The 21,518-nt window shown below is 47.6% G+C and overlaps 1 protein-coding gene across 1 annotated transcript in view; it reads right to left on the reverse strand.

The window, feature by feature from the left end:
• Nucleotides 1–21,518, reverse strand: part of DNAH2 (dynein axonemal heavy chain 2) — a 3,498,763-nt gene that overhangs the window by 2,678,248 nt on the left and 798,997 nt on the right. The gene's annotated exons all lie outside the window — the stretch shown is intronic.

The raw sequence follows: 21,518 nt of genomic DNA on the forward strand, positions 1-21,518 counted from the left end.
TCCATGTATTAATCTCTCCCTAGGCTGCCACTGAATGAAAGGGTAGACCTCAACAAACCAATATCCAAGAAACAGGTTGTGGGGGCATTAAGAGCTGAGAAACTCATCACCTGGATTGAAGGCATTATACTCCTCTTTTGCAAATAACATCATATGCACTACTCCAAACCATGGCTAACTTTTAATTCAACTTTATTAAGATGTTTATCAGTACAAAACACTAAACAGCCAATTATAAGATACATGCCGAGCAATAAACGAATCTCAAAAGCTATTAAAAATGGGCTGTCAACAAGTCCTCCGGCTGTTTTCGCTCCTCCAACCCACTACCCACCTTACCTTCTCAAAACAACAGCAACACCCGATCCAAGTAGAACCACAGCTATTAAGGTCAGCCCCATCTGATCCACCAGAAGACCTGAGTTTTTCTCTTAATCCTCTTTGCACAGTATCGTCCTTTCCTTGCGCATTCCAATGTAATTCCCCCTCTGCCCCCCCACTGAACCTGCCAATCAACTTCCGTCAAATCCCTCAACCGATGCACCCCCCCTTCAAAAGCCTATACCTGCGCCCGAATTCCTCTCATTCCATTTCAGTATTCCCGTCCCTGCCATGTATGGCCACCGTAATCCTCTCCGTTACATATATATTCTTCCCCATGTTCATCCATTCCTTCTTGCTCGGGAGCGTTGCCCTCTTCCAATGTGTTGCTTGACATGCTCTCGCCGGTAGTAGCAGGACATGCAGACGATGCGGCAGGCTGCAATATTCCTCATCCTCACCTTGTAAACCAAACAGGACCAATAACGGAGACTTTGTTCTGGGTACTCCTTCCAACTCCTTGATCCATCCCCAACACCTCATCCCAATACATCTGGACTTTTGGACAGCCCCACTACATGTTGCAATGGTCTGCCCTTTCCCCGCATTCATGCCAGCAGTAACGGCTCACCCCAGAAACATCTTGGAAAGCCGCACTGGGTCGTACTGCCATTCTATGGAGTAATTTATTCACGTGTAGTTTGTACTGGGATGCGATTGAGACTCTATACGCCCTGCAGCACATTTACTGCCATAGCGCTTTGTCCACCTCTACACCTAAATCCCCTTGCCACTTGACCCTAAAGTTCTCTTTGTTCCCCTTCCCCACCTCCACCAAGGCCCCGTATATGGAGGAGATCGGCCCGCTCATGTCCCGTCTAGAGTCAAGGACTTTTTCGAAGGGGGTCAGCTCCCTCTGTACCAATTCCCTCCAATGACCGGCCGTAACTACCCACTTCAACTGGTGAAACAAAAATACTTACACACTCTCAATGCCCAGTGCCTCTTCCAAGTCCACCAGTGAGATAAACTGACTGTTCTTCCACAACTGCCCCACCCTTTCCAGCCCCACCTCAAACCATTACTGAAATCTATCTAAATTCGGGATCTGCTCCCTCACTCCCGGGGCCCAAAGATGACTTAAGGGAGAGGGCCACATTGTCATGTCCCTCATCCCTCAATGCTTTCGCCAAATACTACAAGTAACTCCCAAGATGGGGTGCTCCCTTATTCTTCTTGTGAGCATCTCCCTCGCTGCCCATAGCCATTCCCACACCATATGCGGTTGAAGATTGAAAATTGTCCAGCACAACCCATTGGCGGTCCCTCAGGTCCCACAAATGTGGAATCATTCAGGACCCTAGGTAGCATTGCTTTATAGTATAAATAAATGTCCGGGAACCCTACTCCGCCCCTTTCCTTCGGGAGCACTAGGGTCCCGTACGCCACCTTGACGCTCTTTCCCTGCCACAAGAATCTCAGCAGGTGACCCGTAACCTCGCAGAACATAGAGTCTGGCATTTGAATTGGGAGCATCTGGAAGAAAAAGCGATTCCTCTGGAGGAATTTCATGTTGATAGCATTCAGCCGTACCAACCACAAAATTTTCCCCATTTCTCCAACTCTGAATAGCTTTTCTAGGAGAGGTGGTAAGTTTACTTCAAATAAATGGCCCATTTCTCCCGTAAGGTTTATAACCAGTTACCGTAGCTGACCCCTTCGGACCTGCATCCCCAGCGTGGATAGTCACTGCAGCTCCATGTCCCCCATTTGGTCCAGCGGGAATAGAATGGACTTCCCTTTTGTTGATTTTAAAGCCTGATAGCGCTCTGTATTGCTCTACAATTTCCACCACCACTGGGACGGATGGCATTGGGTTTCTAAGGTGTAGCAACACATCGTCGGCATATAGCCCCAATTTGTATTCCACCCCCCCACCAAAGGGATTTCTGTCACCCGAGAGTCTTCCCGCAATCTCTGGGTCAGAGGCTCCATTGAGAAAGCTAAAAGTAATGGTGAAAGGGGACAGCCCTGTCTCATACCACTTCCAAACCCGAACCAATGTGACAATTTCCCGTTCACAGCCACGCAGGCCTTTGGATCACAGTAAAGTGCCATAATACTGTGCAACAACTTGGCCCCTATCCCAAATTTTACTAAAACTGCCTCCAAAAAGAAACAGAAGCGTAGGGTCACCTCTCTGCCATAGGCCTCTTCAATTAAGTGTAGGGATTTACGCATACGTGTCCCCTGTATAAAACCCACCTGGTCAGGGTGCAACAACCGTGGCATAAGCACGTCAAGTCTGGAAGCCAGGGCTTGCGTAATAGTTTTGCGTCCACTTTAAGAATCAAGATTGGCCAATAGGAACCACATGCCCGTGGGTCTCTGCCCACTTAGTGTATCAAAGAGAAGAGCCTGTACAGGCAATTTGGGGGCCTGACCGTGTCCACAATGCTATTAAACAACTAGGCCAGGTGAGGGACCAATGTGCCTGCAAATGTCTTATAGAACCCCCCGGTATACCTGTCCTCTCCCAGCACCTTTCCTACATATCATCACAATATTGTACAAGGATGTTCAGTAAAATCCTAAACACTTTTTTTAACAATATTTTGAGAAATATATAATTTGAAGCATATATTACAATCAAATGCACCCTCCCTGTTAGGCAGAATCCTGTGCAGTTCCCTTAGGGAGCACTACACAAGATTAAGACTACATGTATGAGCAATAACATTCCCTTTGGTATCAGTCTGTACCACAAAGATTTAGTTGGTAGCTGTGGCTAAGCAGTCAGACTTATCGCAAGAGGCAGATGAGCAGTATTTAGGGTTTACACAATAGGACTACAGTACTATGGCACAAGGAAACACTGACCAAAGCTTTGTATTAAAAAGAATATATATTTTTATTTCACACACTTCTAGTTCAACACATAAATCAAATATACACAAAATATACACAACTCCCTAGTTAAATTGTAGACAAGTTTGTGCAAGAGTGAAAACTGAGCAAAACAGCACAGTGAAAACCAAACACAAATGGCACTCTAGCAATTTCTCACAAGGGAGGAAAGAACAAGTTATACAGGAATATACCCTTAGGCACCTTAGCAAAATGGCACTCCACAAGTTTAAAAAAGCGTGGTTATAAGAGTTAGGTGCACCAACACATTTCTAGGTGAGAAGCAATCTAGAGAAGGCAGTTGATACAGATTTAGCCAGAGTCAATAGGCCTGTGCCAGAGTCAGTGGTACAGGACAAAGAGCTCAGGAGCAAAATGTTCTTGTAGCTGCAGTCAAGTCTTTGTTAAACGATTCGAAAAGGTTGTTGCGGAAGGTGAAAGACAATGTTAGATGATAGGGGCGGCCAACCCAGCAGGTAGGTAAAGGATTTAAAATACATTTAATGCTACCAAACGAAAAGGGAGGCCTGGCGGAACAATGTACCTTAAAATGTAGAAGAGGCTCCTGCGGTGGCGGTTTTTCCTGGCAGTTCCTGCAGTTCGGGAGATCCAGCAGAGGAAGAGAGACTCTCGTCATGGAGGAAGGTTCGAGTTACTGCACTGCCCAAGGATGAAACCAGCCGCGGTGCTGCCAAACGAAATAAAGGTACGCTCCTTTATATCGCGGTCCGGGTGGACGGGTGCCGGGCTATCCAGTCTCCGAGTGCAGGGCACTGGCGATTCGACCAAGGCAGGTCCTGGAAGGCGATTGGCAAACTGGTTGGCCTCACCAGCTCAAGGGAAGAAGGCTCTTGCAGATGAAGATCTTCTCTCGTCGTGTGGAGAAAGTGGGGAGACGCTGCATCAGGGCTTCACCTGTGGTTGAGTTGATGCAGATGTCTTTGGCTTCTCTCCTCTTCGGCTTCTTAGTTCCAGTGGCAACGTCTTGCTCTTACAATCCTCAGGACCCTGCTTTTATGCAAAAATAACCGCATTCATAGGGCCTAGGTGTCACTCATACAGTGGAGTGGTCATCCTGGCGGTAGACCCTCCAGCCTATCAGGGCAGAGTGCGACATGGGTTGCTGAGGCAACCCTGTCCAGGGGTCCTACTCCCCCTCCCACATAATGGATCCACCCCAGACTCAGTGGCGCCGAAAGGAGGGCTTCTTGGCAGAAGCCCGCCAAAAGGACGAACAAAGGATCCCCGACCTGGGTTAGGATCTTAGAGAAAGACACGAGAAAGAATGTATATAAAAGTTCTGGCAAATAAAACCTACCGGAGTAAAGTTAATATAAAAATAAACCGGCAGTATCTTAGAGGCTGTCAGTAAATGTGGTAGCCTCGAACAATGGGTAGTAACCACTGCCACCAGCCAGAAACTTTTGAGAGAGGGACTGTACGGTATCCTCTCGAAAATGAACATAAGACAAAAACTATTAACCCTTGCCAGTATCTCTATAGTAAGATGGGCTGTACTGGTTTTATTCGTAAAGATTGACTAGTAAAGTCAATGGGGACTTTACATGCCCTGGGAGACAGTAGTCAGTCCCAGGGTATGGAGTCTATGTTTGGGGGTCGCTACGACACCCCTGTGTTACTGCACGGAGGGTGCTGTGTAACACATGTGTATAAAGATGGTTCCTATGAGGGTGAGAAAACCCCATAGACATTAAACACAAAAATAGCCTAGAACACACATATCAAACATGCCTAATAGTGGAAAAAAAGAGTCACACTCTTAGCAGGAGAAAAAAACAAACCCTTCAAATCCAGCAAAGCTGCTGGGGACTCTATAGGTAAGTGAAATTAGACACAGAATGAGAATTCTCCCTAACACTTCCCTAGACACACTAAACAATTTTTAGTTTATGCAAGCAATAAAAGATTTTAAAAAAAATACAACAACCACTCACAACACCCTACACAAACACCAAACTAATCCACAGAGAGTAAAGAAGAAAGAGATGAAGAAGTAGAAAGAGAAGAGAAAAAAAAGTATAGAAAGAATCCCACTACTCAATAGTATCCACATTTTAGATATTTAGTCATATAAGGCATTGAATGGCCCCCACATTTCTAAATCTTCCTCTGGGGTCAGCGTCAGTATCAACACCTCTTCTAAATATGCCTCCATCCCTTCTCTTTACAGTCGGTCTGTTCCCTTATATAAACTTTCATAGTAACATACGAACGACTCTACTATTCCCCACACTGACGTCTCCAAAACACACTTCGGCCCCTCGAGTTCCACCTATCAGCATGCTGGTCCCCGCAGTCGTGCGGCCAGAAGAACATCTGCCTTATCCCCTTTTTCATAGTATTTTTGTTTCAGGAACTGAACTTTCTGGGTTATCCGTCCCTCCTCCAGAAGCCAGAGTTACTCCCCCTTTCCCCTCACTTCCTCCACCCACACTCCCACTCCCTCCTCCAAGCCCTGAATTATTCTTATTATTCTTTCCAGAGCCCCCATCTCCTTCTGCAGCCTTTTCTCCGGCAGTGTCCTCTCCCTCTTTCTCAGAGGCCCTTCCCTGATCAGCAGCACCGCCATGTTGCTTTCCCCCCATCCCAAACCGCGGCCTGACCCACTTCCCCTGTATTGTTTAAATGGAAATACTTCTGTATCGTCTCCTCCAACTCCTCCCTAAATGCTGGGTCCTTCCAGAGGGACTCATTACACCTCCACTGAGAACTATTAGAGTCCAGATCCATTCAAGACCAGTCTAGAGACACCATATTGTGATCGGACCAGACAATCGGGTGGATGTTGGATCCCATTGTTGGATCCCATTGCGATTTCCCTTAGTTCCCTTGAGATACAGAGGTAATCTATGCGAGTATAGGTCCCATGTAGCGCAGAAATAAAAAGTAAATCCCCTTTCCTCCGGGTGAAAAAGATGCAACACATCACACAGTCCATGTGTGTTGAGGCACGCCTGCAAGCCCTGCCGTCCTTCCGGAGTGGACTCAGTACCCTTTGACCCTACGGACCTTCTGCCTAGTTGTAAATTTGCCCACATGTTAAGGTCCCCTCCCGAAATCAGATGTCCCATCCCCTCATTTAAGGCCCTTCGCAGCATGTGCTTCAGGAAATGCAGCTGGCCTTGGTTGGGGGCACAAAGCCACAACCGTAAATTGTGCTCCTCCCATGGAACCGGTCAGGAAAATGGCTCTCCCCTCCACATCCTTCCACTCCTTTGTTACCTCCATTCTCAATCTCTTATGCATCAGGATACCAACACCCATTCTCACCTCTCCCGAGCCCCAGTAGCTCTGCCCCACAGGAAATTGGAAAGAAAGAATATCCATACCTAATCTTCAAAATTCTCTGGCTACCAAGGACCTTTTAGTCAGTGAATGTAACCCCTTGACATTTAATGTACATATCCTGAGATGATCCAGCCTGCCCCCTCTAGTCTGGTCCGCCATCAAGGTACTTCAACATATCCATCTGGCTGACAGTTTTCTATTCAGAACAATATCCCCCTGGATCCTGTAAGCGTGCCTAAAACACCTCCCCTTCTCAATTCTCCCCCTTCCCAAACTCCCCCCTCTGAAGCGGGTCTTCTACTACTGCACCCAATTACAAACCCCCCTACATTACCTTTACACCGTCCTTAGACCTCCCTCCGTTCCCCCATGCCCAATAAGTGTCCTTTCCGCTTCCAAGAAATTACCTAAACAAACCAGAAAAAACGGAACTTCTATGATATGATATGATAGGTTATTTATAACGCGCTTAATACCCAGATGTTTCTAAGCGCAGACCCAGGGATCGAACCTGTGGTGCTCCGTGTCATCTTGCTTCCAAGGCCAGCACGTTGCCCCTGAATTATCCTCCCGAGAGTGCCCCATCCATGACCGTCCACCCCAGAGGAAGTTATTTTAATCGAAGTCATGAAGGCCCAGATAGGGGGAGGGGTCTTCAGTTTCCTAAACTTTAGCCATCAATCTCAAAGGCTATAGAGATGGGGAAACCCCATCTGTATCTCACTCCCTTCTCATTGAGCCATTTTGTGAGGGGGGGCGCCTCTGTCAGCGTAAACTAGGACAGATACTGAAAAATCGCAATTTTCACATTGTCCAATGCCACTGTGCCTTGTCCTCTCGTTCTTTCCAGAATGTTCTGCCTGTCTAGGGTAGTTGTGGAAACAAGCAAGGACTCATCTTGGCCCCCTTCCCGACCCACCCGCTCTATTTACCCTGTCAATTTTAAGTTCATCAATATTCTCATCCCCAAACAAGACTTTCGCAGCCTCATGGTTGACTCTCAGTAGGTCCCTTTCCAATTTTCCCTCCCTTTCTGGGATTCCGAAAAATCATAATTTATTTCTCCTCTCACCGTTTTCAAAATCATGCATTTTCAGAGCCATTTCCCCCACTCTTCTTTCCAGCTCTGCCAACCTCATATCCATTTGAGACTCCATTGTCTCGAGGCAGGATAGATTATTCTCAACTGCTTGGAGCCTCTCGTCCATTTTGTCGATTCTGACATTTATTTTGTCCACTTTTCTACCAGTATCGTCCCTAATCCTCCTAATCTCTTCCAAGACTGAGGCAATGTCTCTCTTTGTGGAGAAGGGCCATCTCCTGCCTCCAGCATGATCGTATTGAGGGTGTTACTCTCAGACCCCCGCCTCAGTGGAAATTCAAATTGTTCCCATTTTGTCCTCAGCAAGATTTCTTCCAAACATGTTTTGTCTCTGGAATGGGTACGGCGATTAATCGTCTCACCATCAAATCCATTATTTCACATCATAATTCCCTCAAACAGACAATTTATGTGGTTTTCGTTGACTTGAAGGCGGCGTTCGATTCCGTTTCTCGTGAATTACTATTTGAGAAACTAACTGTGGCCGAATGTCCAGAGTTCTTGGTCCACCTCATTAGAGATCTGCACACGAACACCAAAGTGCAAATAAGATTGGATCTGAATGGCGCTTTATCAGTGCAAATTGACACTCAGAGGACTGAGGCAGGGATGTATCCTTGACTCAGCCCGCTTTAGCTTTTTCATATCAGACATTCGAAGAGCCTTTAGTGATATTCTAACAGATTCCCCCATGTTTGCATCGAGGTTGATCTCAGCAATTCTTTATGCAGACAAACTAGTATTACTGTCCAAGGCCCCATAAGGTCTACAACGTTCACTACATGCCTTAGCAAATTATATGCCGAGTAATTTTCTTACTATCAACTTAGAAAAGACTAAGGTTATGATATGCAATGCTTAAGGTATGCGTTCTAAACATTTTTTAAAGTGGACGTTGCACGAGAAACAATTAGACCGAGTGAACCAATACATATATTTGGGAATTACCATGTCAGTGTGTTCGGATGACAGGGCTCCCTATGAATTCTGGACTCTAAACTTAGCAGTTTGATTTCACAGGGTGTTATAATTCAATCTAAATATGGTAAATTCTCTTCAGAAACTAAAAAAGCAACTCCTGCGCAAATTTCAAACAAATTAGAATCCAAATATTGGAGGTTTCTAATGTAGCTACCAAATTGTGTTCCGTGCTCTGTAATGAGGTATGGGTTGGGCATCATTTCTTTGTACACTAGATACTTGTGGCAGGTTATGGCCCTTTTTAGGAAGTGTCTTCTTGCCTTTAACTCTAACTTGCTTATAGGCTTGTTGGAAAAACACATGTTCAAATCAAATGAAATGTTTGTGCGAAGATGGAGATCGGTAGCGTCACAGGCTCTTGTGGAGGCACACTTTTTCTTAGATCTTTTGATATAAAATCCTATGCGAGCAAAAATGAAACTTTTTCGACATGATTGGCAAGAGACAAGAAACTTAAACTTAAGATATCGAGATTATGAAACTGAATTGCTTGGTCATAGAAATTATAGCTCATTAGAGTCCTATCTGCGCCACTCTCCCTCTCCACAGCATCGCAATGACTGTGTGTGAGATTGAATTTATGGTCGACCAAAGAATCCAAGTATGTAGAAAATTGATAGAGCCTTCTGAAACTGCATATAGATTCTGTAAGAAACTAAAAAATTAAACTGAAAATCTGCAAGATATCTTAGTACAATGCCAAGAACTCACCAGCATACGCATTAAAATATCTGAAACCAGCTGTAGAACAGTATCAAATACTAACCCCGATGCATTGTGGGCCATGATAGTTGAAGGACACAACACTTCCTTGAGAATGGGAGCTATCAATAAGTTAAACATGTTGAAATTGAACACTCTAGAGACAAATGAATGAATGGGGTTCTTTCGTTTTACTAGTTGTTCATTTTATGCAAACACAAGACGATGAGTATTCAATCCAATTGTTTTCGTGAGTGTTCCTGAGTAGACTTGTTTTTCCATTTGATTTTATGAATTGGTTGTTGTCTTCATATGATTTTACCTTTTACTTTTTATGGACGTGTAATCAAACTTGAGATTAATTCTTTTACATGCAGTGTTGTCTGCCTTGGATTCTATAGTTTCCAGGGTACAAGTTTATTTTTTAATATTAAGAGTGTTAATATGATTTTGTATGTAAAATATTGTAAAGTTGATTAATTCAGATATGACGATAAACATTTTTAAAATAATAATGTATCCCCTTCTCTCAAACGCTCCAGTCTTCTTCCTCTCCTCTGTCTCCTTCTACACCTCTGATGTCCGCACAATCTGCTCGACTTCCCCTCTCCTCTCACATCTCTGCTCACCTTTCTCCTCACCTTATGCCTTACCCTTCACCAACCGACACCTCTCTCCTCACCTCTCTGATACACACAATCCCCTATCGTCGCCTCTTTACCCTAATCTTCCAACACTCTCTCTGCCTACCTCTTCCAACTGCCTGCCCCCTCCTGCTTCACTCCTCCTCACCACTACTCTATCACATTGCACTCTCTTTCCTATCGCACACTCTCTCTATCACTCTACCTCGCTCAATAACCCCCCTATGTTTTCTTTACCCATCTCTATTTTTCTTTTCCTCCTCCTTACTCACCTTATATACCACCCACTTACCACACTAAACTCTCAGCCAATACCTCACCTGCACTCTACACTATCCCAGCCAGCAACTCTTCAGCGCTCTGATCCACTGTCTGGGATTTCGGTCTGCTTTCGCGTCTCTTGAACTCACACCAACAACTTACACTGTGTCTTTCATTCACTCTCCTTTTATACTGTTCTCTTCCTGGTTCTAGGTGGACTTCATTCAACCAACAGAAATTAAGCTGATATTGTTTTATTTTGGTACTTGTGGACCATTTCTCAGGATGGGTGGAAGTGTACCTGTGCCGCAAAGAAAAATGACAGAGGCACACAATTCACAGGCCAAATTAACAGGAATGTGTAGGGCATTACAGATAGTGCCTCCCTGAAGCCGGGTAACTACATCTGTATCAAAGAACAAAATAGGAAAACATTGCTGGCACCCTGTTGAAAGGGTCACTTCTAGGTCCTACTCGCCACCAGTTCTGTGAAGGTTCATAGGAGCCATTGTAAGAAAAGTGGTGACTGAGAGAATTCAGAACAAACTGATCCCAGGTAGCCAGCCTCCTGTTGGGCGTTCTCTCTTGATCTTAACAAAGGACTGTAGACAATGGGAAGGAGATGTCCAAGTGGAACAATTGGTCAGACAGTGCATTTGAGTAATGTTAATACCACGGCAGAAGTTAGGAGCAGGCCATGATGGAGAAAGTTCAACATGATGGCATGGCAAGGCAGGGGTTGGCCTCACTATCCATGTTACTGTTCAAATTACCAAAAACAAAGAGGTGATGGCTGGAAGGTTTAGAATTAATCTTAACCACTGGCAATGCTCTGGGCAACCCTCCAGACCACCGTTCTTCGCCTGCCAAGCCATTACAGAAGGGAAAGACCATATGCAAATCAGGTTTGGCCCCACCCCAAAAGGGGCAGTCCAGCCCGAACTGCTAGGCCACATCTCTTCTGCACGAGACCACAAGCATCCCCAAACATGTTTCGCCCTTGTTGGGGCTCATCAGTGAGGAGTAGCTTGGGTCTCTAGGCCCAGCAGGCACGGGACCCACGTCTGGGCATACCCGTCCCACTCGGGGTGACATAGCAAAAACAAAGAGGTGATGGCTGGAAGGTTTAGAATTAATCTTAACCACTGGCAATGCTCTGGGCAACCCTCCAGACCACCGTTCTTCGCCTGCCAAGCCATTACAGAAGGGAAAGACCATATGCAAATCAGGTTTGGCCCCACCCCAAAAGGGGCAGTCCAGCCCGAACTGCTAGGCCACATCTCTTCTGCACGAGACCACAAGCATCCCCAAACATGTTTCGCCCTTGTTGGGGCTCATCAGTGAGGAGTAGCTTGGGTCTCTAGGCCCAGCAGGCACGGGACCCACGTCTGGGCATACCCGTCCCACTCGGGGTGACATAGCAAAAACAAAGAGGTGATGGATGGAAGGTTTAGAATTAATCTTAACCACTGGCAATGCTCTGGGCAACCCTCCAGACCACCGTTCTTCGCCTGCCAAGCCATTACAGAAGGGAAAGACCATATGCAAATCAGGTTTGGCCCCACCCCAAAAGGGGCAGTCCAGCCCGAACTGCTAGGCCACATCTCTTCTGCACGAGACCACAAGCATCCCCAAACATGTTTCGCCCTTGTTGGGGCTCATCAGTGAGGAGTAGCTTGGGTCTCTAGGCCCAGCAGGCACGGGACCCACGTCTGGGCATACCCGTCCCACTCGGGGTGACATAGCAAAAACAAAGAGGTGATGGCTGGAAGGTTTAGAATTAATCTTAACCACTGGCAATGCTCTGGGCAACCCTCCAGACCACCGTTCTTCGCCTGCCAAGCCATTACAGAAGGGAAAGACCATATGCAAATCAGGTTTGGCCCCACCCCAAAAGGGGCAGTCCAGCCCGAACTGCTAGGCCACATCTCTTCTGCACGAGACCACAAGCATCCCCAAACATGTTTCGCCCTTGTTGGGGCTCATCAGTGAGGAGTAGCTTGGGTCTCTAGGCCCAGCAGGCACGGGACCCACGTCTGGCATACCCGTCCCACTCGGGGTGACATAGCAAAAACAAAGAGGTGATGGCTGGAAGGTTTAGAATTAATCTTAACCACTGGCAATGCTCTGGGCAACCCTCCAGACCACCGTTCTTCGCCTGCCAAGCCATTACAGAAGGGAAAGACCATATGCAAATCAGGTTTGGCCCCACCCCAAAAGGGGCAGTCCAGCCCGAACTGCTAGGCCACATCTCTTCTGCACGAGACCACAAGCATCCCCAAACATGTTTCGCCCTTGTTGGGGCTCATCAGTGAGGAGTAGCTTGGGTCTCTAGGCCCAGCAGGCACGGGACCCACGTCTGGGCATACCCGTCCCACTCGGGGTGACATAGCAAAAACAAAGAGGTGATGGCTGGAAGGTTTAGAATTAATCTTAACCACTGGCAATGCTCTGGGCAACCCTCCAGACCACCGTTCTTCGCCTGCCAAGCCATTACAGAAGGGAAAGACCATATGCAAATCAGGTTTGGCCCCACCCCAAAAGGGGCAGTCCAGCCCGAACTGCTAGGCCACATCTCTTCTGCACGAGACCACAAGCATCCCCAAACATGTTTCGCCCTTGTTGGGGCTCATCAGTGAGGAGTAGCTTGGGTCTCTAGGCCCAGCAGGCACGGGACCCACGTCTGGGCATACCCGTCCCACTCGGGGTGACATAGCAAAAACAAAGAGGTGATGGCTGGAAGGTTTAGAATTAATCTTAACCACTGGCAATGCTCTGGGCAACCCTCCAGACCACCGTTCTTCGCCTGCCAAGCCATTACAGAAGGGAAAGACCATATGCAAATCAGGTTTGGCCCCACCCCAAAAGGGGCAGTCCAGCCCGAACTGCTAGGCCACATCTCTTCTGCACGAGACCACAAGCATCCCCAAACATGTTTCGCCCTTGTTGGGGCTCATCAGTGAGGAGTAGCTTGGGTCTCTAGGCCCAGCAGGCACGGGACCCACGTCTGGGCATACCCGTCCCACTCGGGGTGACATAGCAAAAACAAAGAGGTGATGGCTGGAAGGTTTAGAATTAATCTTAACCACTGGCAATGCTCTGGGCAACCCTCCAGACCACCGTTCTTCGCCTGCCAAGCCATTACAGAAGGGAAAGACCATATGCAAATCAGGTTTGGCCCCACCCCAAAAGGGGCAGTCCAGCCCGAACTGCTAGGCCACATCTCTTCTGCACGAGACCACAAGCATCCCCAAACATGTTTCGCCCTTGTTGGGGCTCATCAGTGAGGAGTAGCTTGGGTCTCTAGGCCCAGCAGGCACGGGACCCACGTCTGGGCATACCCGTCCCACTCGGGGTGACATAGCAAAAACAAAGAGGTGATGGCTGGAAGGTTTAGAATTAATCTTAACCACTGGCAATGCTCTGGGCAACCCTCCAGACCACCGTTCTTCGCCTGCCAAGCCATTACAGAAGGGAAAGACCATATGCAAATCAGGTTTGGCCCCACCCCAAAAGGGGCAGTCCAGCCCGAACTGCTAGGCCACATCTCTTCTGCACGAGACCAAAAGCATCCACAAACATGTTTCGCCCTTGTTGGGGCTCATCAGTGAGGAGTAGCTTGGGTCTCTAGGCCCAGCAGGCACGGGACCCACGTCTGGGCATACCCGTCCCACTCGGGGTGACATAGCAAAAACAAAGAGGTGATGGCTGGAAGGTTTAGAATTAATCTTAACCACTGGCAATGCTCTGGGCAACCCTCCAGACCACCGTTCTTCGCCTGCCAAGCCATTACAGAAGGGAAAGACCATATGCAAATCAGGTTTGGCCCCACCCCAAAAGGGGCAGTCCAGCCCGAACTGCTAGGCCACATCTCTTCTGCACGAGACCACAAGCATCCCCAAACATGTTTCGCCCTTGTTGGGGCTCATCAGTGAGGAGTAGCTTGGGTCTCTAGGCCCAGCAGGCACGGGACCCACGTCTGGGCATACCCGTCCCACTCGGGGTGACATAGCAAAAACAAAGAGGTGATGGCTGGAAGGTTTAGAATTAATCTTAACCACTGGCAATGCTCTGGGCAACCCTCCAGACCACCGTTCTTCGCCTGCCAAGCCATTACAGAAGGGAAAGACCATATGCAAATCAGGTTTGGCCCCACCCCAAAAGGGGCAGTCCAGCCCGAACTGCTAGGCCACATCTCTTCTGCACGAGACCACAAGCATCCCCAAACATGTTTCGCCCTTGTTGGGGCTCATCAGTGAGGAGTAGCTTGGGTCTCTAGGCCCAGCAGGCACGGGACCCACGTCTGGGCATACCCGTCCCACTCGGGGTGACATAGCAAAAACAAAGAGGTGATGGCTGGAAGGTTTAGAATTAATCTTAACCACTGGCAATGCTCTGGGCAACCCTCCAGACCACCGTTCTTCGCCTGCCAAGCCATTACAGAAGGGAAAGACCATATGCAAATCAGGTTTGGCCCCACCCCAAAAGGGGCAGTCCAGCCCGAACTGCTAGGCCACATCTCTTCTGCACGAGACCACAAGCATCCCCAAACATGTTTCGCCCTTGTTGGGGCTCATCAGTGAGGAGTAGCTTGGGTCTCTAGGCCCAGCAGGCACGGGACCCACGTCTGGGCATACCCGTCCCACTCGGGGTGACATAGCAAAAACAAAGAGTTGATGGCTGGAAGGTTTAGAATTAATCTTAACCACTGGCAATGCTCTGGGCAACCCTCCAGACCACCGTTCTTCGCCTGCCAAGCCATTACAGAAGGGAAAGACCATATGCAAATCAGGTTTGGCCCCACCCCAAAAGGGGCAGTCCAGCCCGAACTGCTAGGCCACATCTCTTCTGCACGAGACCACAAGCATCCCCAAACATGTTTCGCCCTTGTTGGGGCTCATCAGTGAGGAGTAGCTTGGGTCTCTAGGCCCAGCAGGCACGGGACCCACGTCTGGGCATACCCGTCCCACTCGGGGTGACATAGCAAAAACAAAGAGGTGATGGCTGGAAGGTTTAGAATTAATCTTAACCACTGGCAATGCTCTGGGCAACCCTCCAGACCACCGTTCTTCGCCTGCCAAGCCATTACAGAAGGGAAAGACCATATGCAAATCAGGTTTGGCCCCACCCCAAAAGGGGCAGTCCAGCCCGAACTGCTAGGCCCAATCTCTTCTGCACGAGACCACAAGCATCCCCAAACATGTTTCGCCCTTGTTGGGGCTCATCAGTGAGGAGTAGCTTGGGTCTCTAGGCCCAGCAGGCACGGGACCCACGTCTGGGCATACCCGTCCCACTCGGGGTGACATAGCAAAAACAAAGAGGTGATGGCTGGAAGGTTTAGAATTAATCTTAACCACTGGCAATGCTCTGGGCAACCCTCCAGACCACCGTTCTTCGCCTGCCAAGCCATTACAGAAGGGAAAGACCATATGCAAATCAGGTTTGGAACAAGGCTGAAACATGTCTGGGGATGCTTGTGGTCTCGTGCAGAAGGGATGTGACCTAGCAGTTCGGGCTGGACTGCCCCTTTTGGGGTAGGACCAAGCCTGATTTGCATATGGTTTTTCCCCTTCTGTAATGGCTTGGCAGGCTGAAAAACGATGGTCTGGAGGGTTGCCCAGAGCTTTGCCCGTGGTTATGATTAATTCAATACCTTCCAGCCATCAGCTTTCTGTTTTGCTAAAGTCACCCCGAGTGGGACGGGTATGCCCAGACGTGGGTCCCGAGTCTGCCGGGCCTAGAGACCCAAGCTACTCCTCACTGATGACGCCCAACAAGGCTGAAACATGTCTGGGGATGCTTGTGGTCTCGTGCAGAAGGGATGTGACCTAGCAGTTCGGGCTGGACTGCCCCTTTTGGGGTAGGACCAAGCCTGATTTGCATATGGTTTTTCCCCTTCTGTAATGGCTTGGCAGGCTGAAAAACGATGGTCTGGAGGGTTGCCCAGAGCTTTGCCCGTGGTTATGATTAATTCAATACCTTCCAGCCATCACCTTTCTGTTTTGCTAAAGTCACCCCGAGTGGGACGGGTATGCCCAGACGTGGGTCCCGAGTCTGCCGGGCCTAGAGACCCAAGCTACTCCTCACTGATGACGCCCAACAAGGCTGAAACATGTCTGGGGATGCTTGTGGTCTCGTGCAGAAGGGATGTGACCTAGCAGTTCGGGCTGGACTGCCCCTTTTGGGGTAGGACCAAGCCTGATTTGCATATGGTTTTTCCCCTTCTGTAATGGCTTGGCAGGCTGAAAAACGATGGTCTGGAGGGTTGCCCAGAGCTTTGCCCGTGGTTATGATTAATTCAATACCTTCCAGCCATCACCTTTCTGTTTTGCTAAAGTCACCCCGAGTGGGACGGGTATGCCCAGACGTGGGTCCCGAGTCTGCCGGGCCTAGAGACCCAAGCTACTCCTCACTGATGACGCCCAACAAGGCTGAAACATGTCTGGGGATGCTTGTGGTCTCGTGCAGAAGGGATGTGACCTAGCAGTTCGGGCTGGACTGCCCCTTTTGGGGTAGGACCAAGCCTGATTTGCATATGGTTTTTCCCCTTCTGTAATGGCTTGGCAGGCTGAAAAACGATGGTCTGGAGGGTTGCCCAGAGCTTTGCCCGTGGTTATGATTAATTCAATACCTTCCAGCCATCACCTTTCTGTTTTGCTAAAGTCACCCCGAGTGGGACGGGTATGCCCAGACGTGGGTCCCGAGTCTGCCGGGCCTAGAGACCCAAGCTACTCCTCACTGATGACGCCCAACAAGGCTGAAACATGTCTGGGGATGCTTGTGGTCTCGTGCAGAAGGGATGTGACCTAGCAGTTCGGGCTGGACTGCCCCTTTTGGGGTAGGACCAAGCCTGATTTGCATATGGTTTTTCCCCTTCTGTAATGGCTTGGCAGGCTGAAAAACGATGGTCTGGAGGGTTGCCCAGAGCTTTGCCCGTGGTTATGATTAATTCAATACCTTCCAGCCATCACCTTTCTGTTTTGCTAAAGTCACCCCGAGTGGGACGGGTATGCCCAGACGTGGGTCCCGAGTCTGCCGGGCCTAGAGACCCAAGCTACTCCTCACTGATGACGCCCAACAAGGCTGAAACATGTCTGGGGATGCTTGTGGTCTCGTGCAGAAGGGATGTGACCTAGCAGTTCGGGCTGGACTGCCCCTTTTGGGGTAGGACCAAGCCTGATTTGCATATGGTTTTTCCCCTTCTGTAATGGCTTGGCAGGCTGAAAAACGATGGTCTGGAGGGTTGCCCAGAGCTTTGCCCGTGGTTATGATTAATTCAATACCTTCCAGCCATCACCTTTCTGTTTTGCCACTGTTCAAATTACCTCCACTGTGCCTGATGAACTCAAAAAGTTACTCACCGTAGTGACGATCTTACTCCTAGTCAATAGTCCCCTTTCCTTCATATTTTTGGACATTCCGTCTAGTGGGAAGGGGCTGGAGCACTTTAGTAAAAAATCATCAAATTGAAAAATGTGTACTTCTCTTTTTTACGTGGAGTACCGCACACGGCCGTAATCCTGCCCTCCTTAGGTCAGCCTCGCGCATCGCCCTTCAGTTCTTTTCTATCGCCAGGTCTGAGACCTTTAAGCAATAATAGAGGATACTTATTAGAGGGGACGGCGGGCGGGCGAGCGTATGGAGGAAAGGGGACTATGGACTAGGAGTAAGATCGTCACTATGGTGAGTAACTTTGTTATACTCCTACGTCCCGTCCCCTCTTCCTCCATACTTTTGGGAAATTACCAAGCAACCCTCACAGGAAAACAGGTGGATGGAACTCCCTTACTGAAAGAGGTTCTTAAGAAGAGCCTGACCGAATTGAGCATCGGCTCTGGAGCTCAGGCCTAAGCAGTAATGCTTACAAAAAGCTGATGGGGTAGCCCACGTAGCTGCTCTGGCAATGGTTTCCCCCAGGGAACATATTTCTGCAAAGCAATGGCAGTCGCCTTGCCCCACACAAGATGCGCATGAATTCTTTTTGGAGGCTGATGTCCCTGAACGGTGTACGCCTCGTATACACAGGAAGCAATCCATCGGGAGATAGTTGCTTTCGAGGCCGGCTTTCCATTCAGATCGCCGAAGGTCACAAAAAGCTGGGAAGAGTTCCTAAATTTAGATGGTCTGTCCAAATAAAACTTAAGAGCTTGTCTGACATCCAAATTGTGCAATACCCTCTCGGCATCTGAGGCCGGGTCTGGAAAGAAGATGGGTAAAGAAATAGACTGGTTCCACTGAAAATCGGATACCACATTTGGAAGGAAAGAAGGATTAGTCCGGAGGACAACCTTATCCTTATGAAAGATGAGAAACCGATGTTCTACAGACAAGGCCTGAAGCTCGCTTACAACCCTTGCCGAAGTCACCGCAATCAGAAAAGCCATTTTCCACAAAAGGAACTTCAAGTCCACTGCAGCCATGGGCTCAAAAGGTTTATGACATAAGGCAGTGAGGACCACATTCAATTCCCACTTAGGATGCGGGTTGCGCACAAGTGGGTAAAAGATGCAATAGACTGGCAAAGTGTCTTTTAATGACAGGGTTCATCAGTGAAAAAGAGCAAGTGCCTGTGGACAGGTAAGAGGCGATAGCCGACAAATAAGTCCTACAGGACAAGTCATGTATGCCTGAAGTTGCCAGATGAGAAACGAAAGACAAGACCGTGTCGATGGTAGCATCTCTGGGGTCCAGCTGCTTAGATAAACACCAGTGACAGAACCAGAGCCACTTGGCTCCTATACTGAGACCTTGTTGAAGGTTTTCTAGCGCCCGGATAATACGCATATTATCCGCAGACAAGTTGAAACTTTCTATGGATTTGAACTCAGGCACCTGGCCGCCAAGCAAAATGAATGTGGGGAGGGGTGCCACATCTGCTGATCTATCTGGTAAAAGAGGTTGGGAATCAGGGGAAGCCTGATTGGTGAGCACACTGACAGATGCTGAAGCTCTGAAAACCAGAATCTGGCTGCCCACCAAGGGGCTGTTAAGGATTTCAATCAGGCGACGCACACCTTGGTCCTGGCCTAGAATGCAGCACACAACTGAAATGCTTATCTTTTTATGTTGGATTCAATATTGAGATGGTATCCCATTCATATCACACCCCTCTTTTCAAATACCCCAGGTCACAATGGGCCATGAACCAGGCTGGTTGATGAAATGTAATATTTATTTATTTATCTGAAAATTAAAAGAAATCATGCAATGTTTAATATGGAGCAGCAATCACCAATGGGATGATACAATGGGAATGTAAGCAATGAACTTAGTTTAACCTTCTATTAACACATCTACAAAACACCAGGGAATAGGAGCACTTTTTGATTTTAGGAAAGATAGCACTCAAGGTAAAATTTCCCTGTGCAAGGTTCCCTCAACCCACAAATAATCAATTCTGAGTGGATGAACAGAATCAGCAGGTAGTCAGGAATGCAAATTGGAAACAGAATTGTATCTGACCTTCCCTCCCCAAATAAGAGAGAAAAACGGATTTTAAACCCCTCTGCAATGCTAAATATGACACTCGGAAAGGGAAGAATCAAATAATGAATCTGTGCAAAAACCTTGAAGCAGATACAATTCTTCACTAAATAAACAATGCAAATATACTAACAATCCCTAAGAATGGATAACCAAGAGCATACAGTTTGAAAATGAGTGGCAGGGTTTAACACATGTTGCAGCAAATAACATGTTGGAAACTTTGCAAACTTTGTAATTCCCGCCTGAAATTACCCAAACGGTTTTTAATAAAAATGGTTGAAATACATTGATTATATTGGCGGATGGCTATGGATCACAGGTACAATATGGAAGTGAAACGAAGTCTCTAGATGGTAAATTGGATGAGTTATGTAAGATCTAGAAAGGTGCGTTTTGAGTGAAATGGAGCGGTGAAAAAGGAAAGGAACTCGGTTTTGACAAGAACAGTTTTACTCTACACTAGAGCATTCAGGCTAGGCTACCAAAGAGGGACACAGTAAGCTCCAGGGTTGATTCGAGAATTCAACCCTAGCACCTCAGCGCCCAACCCTGGCGGAACCAGTCCGATCACTCGAAGTAGGACTAAGGGCTTAAGATTTACACAAGGCAGAATTACTAAAGAGATGGCGCGAGCACTAGAAATCAAAGACAGGGTTGCCAGAATGATTCCGATGATATTACAAGTTATCAGGGTAAGAGTAGGATGACTTAGAGAGGGGAACTAAGGACAAGGCAAGGTATACTATGGTTTTCTATGGTTCCTATTGATACAGTCCACTTTAGTTTAGGATTTTGGGACAGTCAGAGTTCTGGTCACCACAGGAATCTGGTCTAACAAAGGACAGCCAGACAAAATCAGCAGGACAGGATCAGCTGGGCAGGGACTGGATACCAAAGGATAGTTCTGGTCCCCAGATGGCACAGGTACCTCTGGATGCAGTTATTGGGCAGCAATTGGTGGGCCGCAAGCCAGGCTGGTGTCAGGAGGCTTCCCACAAAAATACCACCGCTTCTCCCCTTTAAGTATTGAGATTTTAAAATGGAGGCCTTGCTGGGAGGGTCACCAATGCTTCGCCTGGTAGTCAGATCTGGAATCTGGATCAGTGCAAGATGAAGGAAACAGGGACAAGACGCAGCGCAAGAAATCAGGAAGAGTGTGTAGAGTCTTGTCAGGGACCCTTATTTATAGTGCAAAATGACATCATCAAAGTATTGGCTGGTCAGGGTTAACCAAGCACACCCCTAAACTACGTGGATTGGGCAGGGGTGCTAGTCTCCGCCTTGCTCTCAACTGGTTGGATTTCCAAGGGAATGATGTCAGGTTTATGAGGTGAGTTTTACAATGTCCAAAAACTCCCACATTTACTTAACTGAAAATCTGATTTTGCCAAAAACATACATTTACACAATTGCAATCTCTTAGTAAATTATGCACACAGGTTACATATTATATGCAGCACATACCAGTCCAATCCTCAAGTCTGTGGGACATTGATTCGCCCTTCTGATGCATTTTGGTAATTTTAAACATGAAAGATTTGTCATAAAATTCCATAATTTTATACACAGATGCGAATTATTCCAAGGAATGCATGTACAAAAATGTATGTTCGCAACATTGATACTTTTCGATGTATGCTCAATACTTTGCCCTTTCTGTCCCCAGTGTGTCAGTGAGTTCTGCCACGTCTCTAAAGCAAGCACGAGAAATCACTTTTAAACTGCAACATTTTTACAATTTTTCAAAGTCTTGCTGCAAAGATAGAAGTCTTTAAAGTTTATTCCTGAAATATTCTTGGGGAACA

Source organism: Ambystoma mexicanum, chromosome 1p (assembly GCF_040938575.1).
Source record: "Ambystoma mexicanum isolate Mex_15411 chromosome 1p, UKY_AmexF1_1, whole genome shotgun sequence".
Taxonomy (NCBI): domain Eukaryota; kingdom Metazoa; phylum Chordata; class Amphibia; order Caudata; family Ambystomatidae; genus Ambystoma; species Ambystoma mexicanum.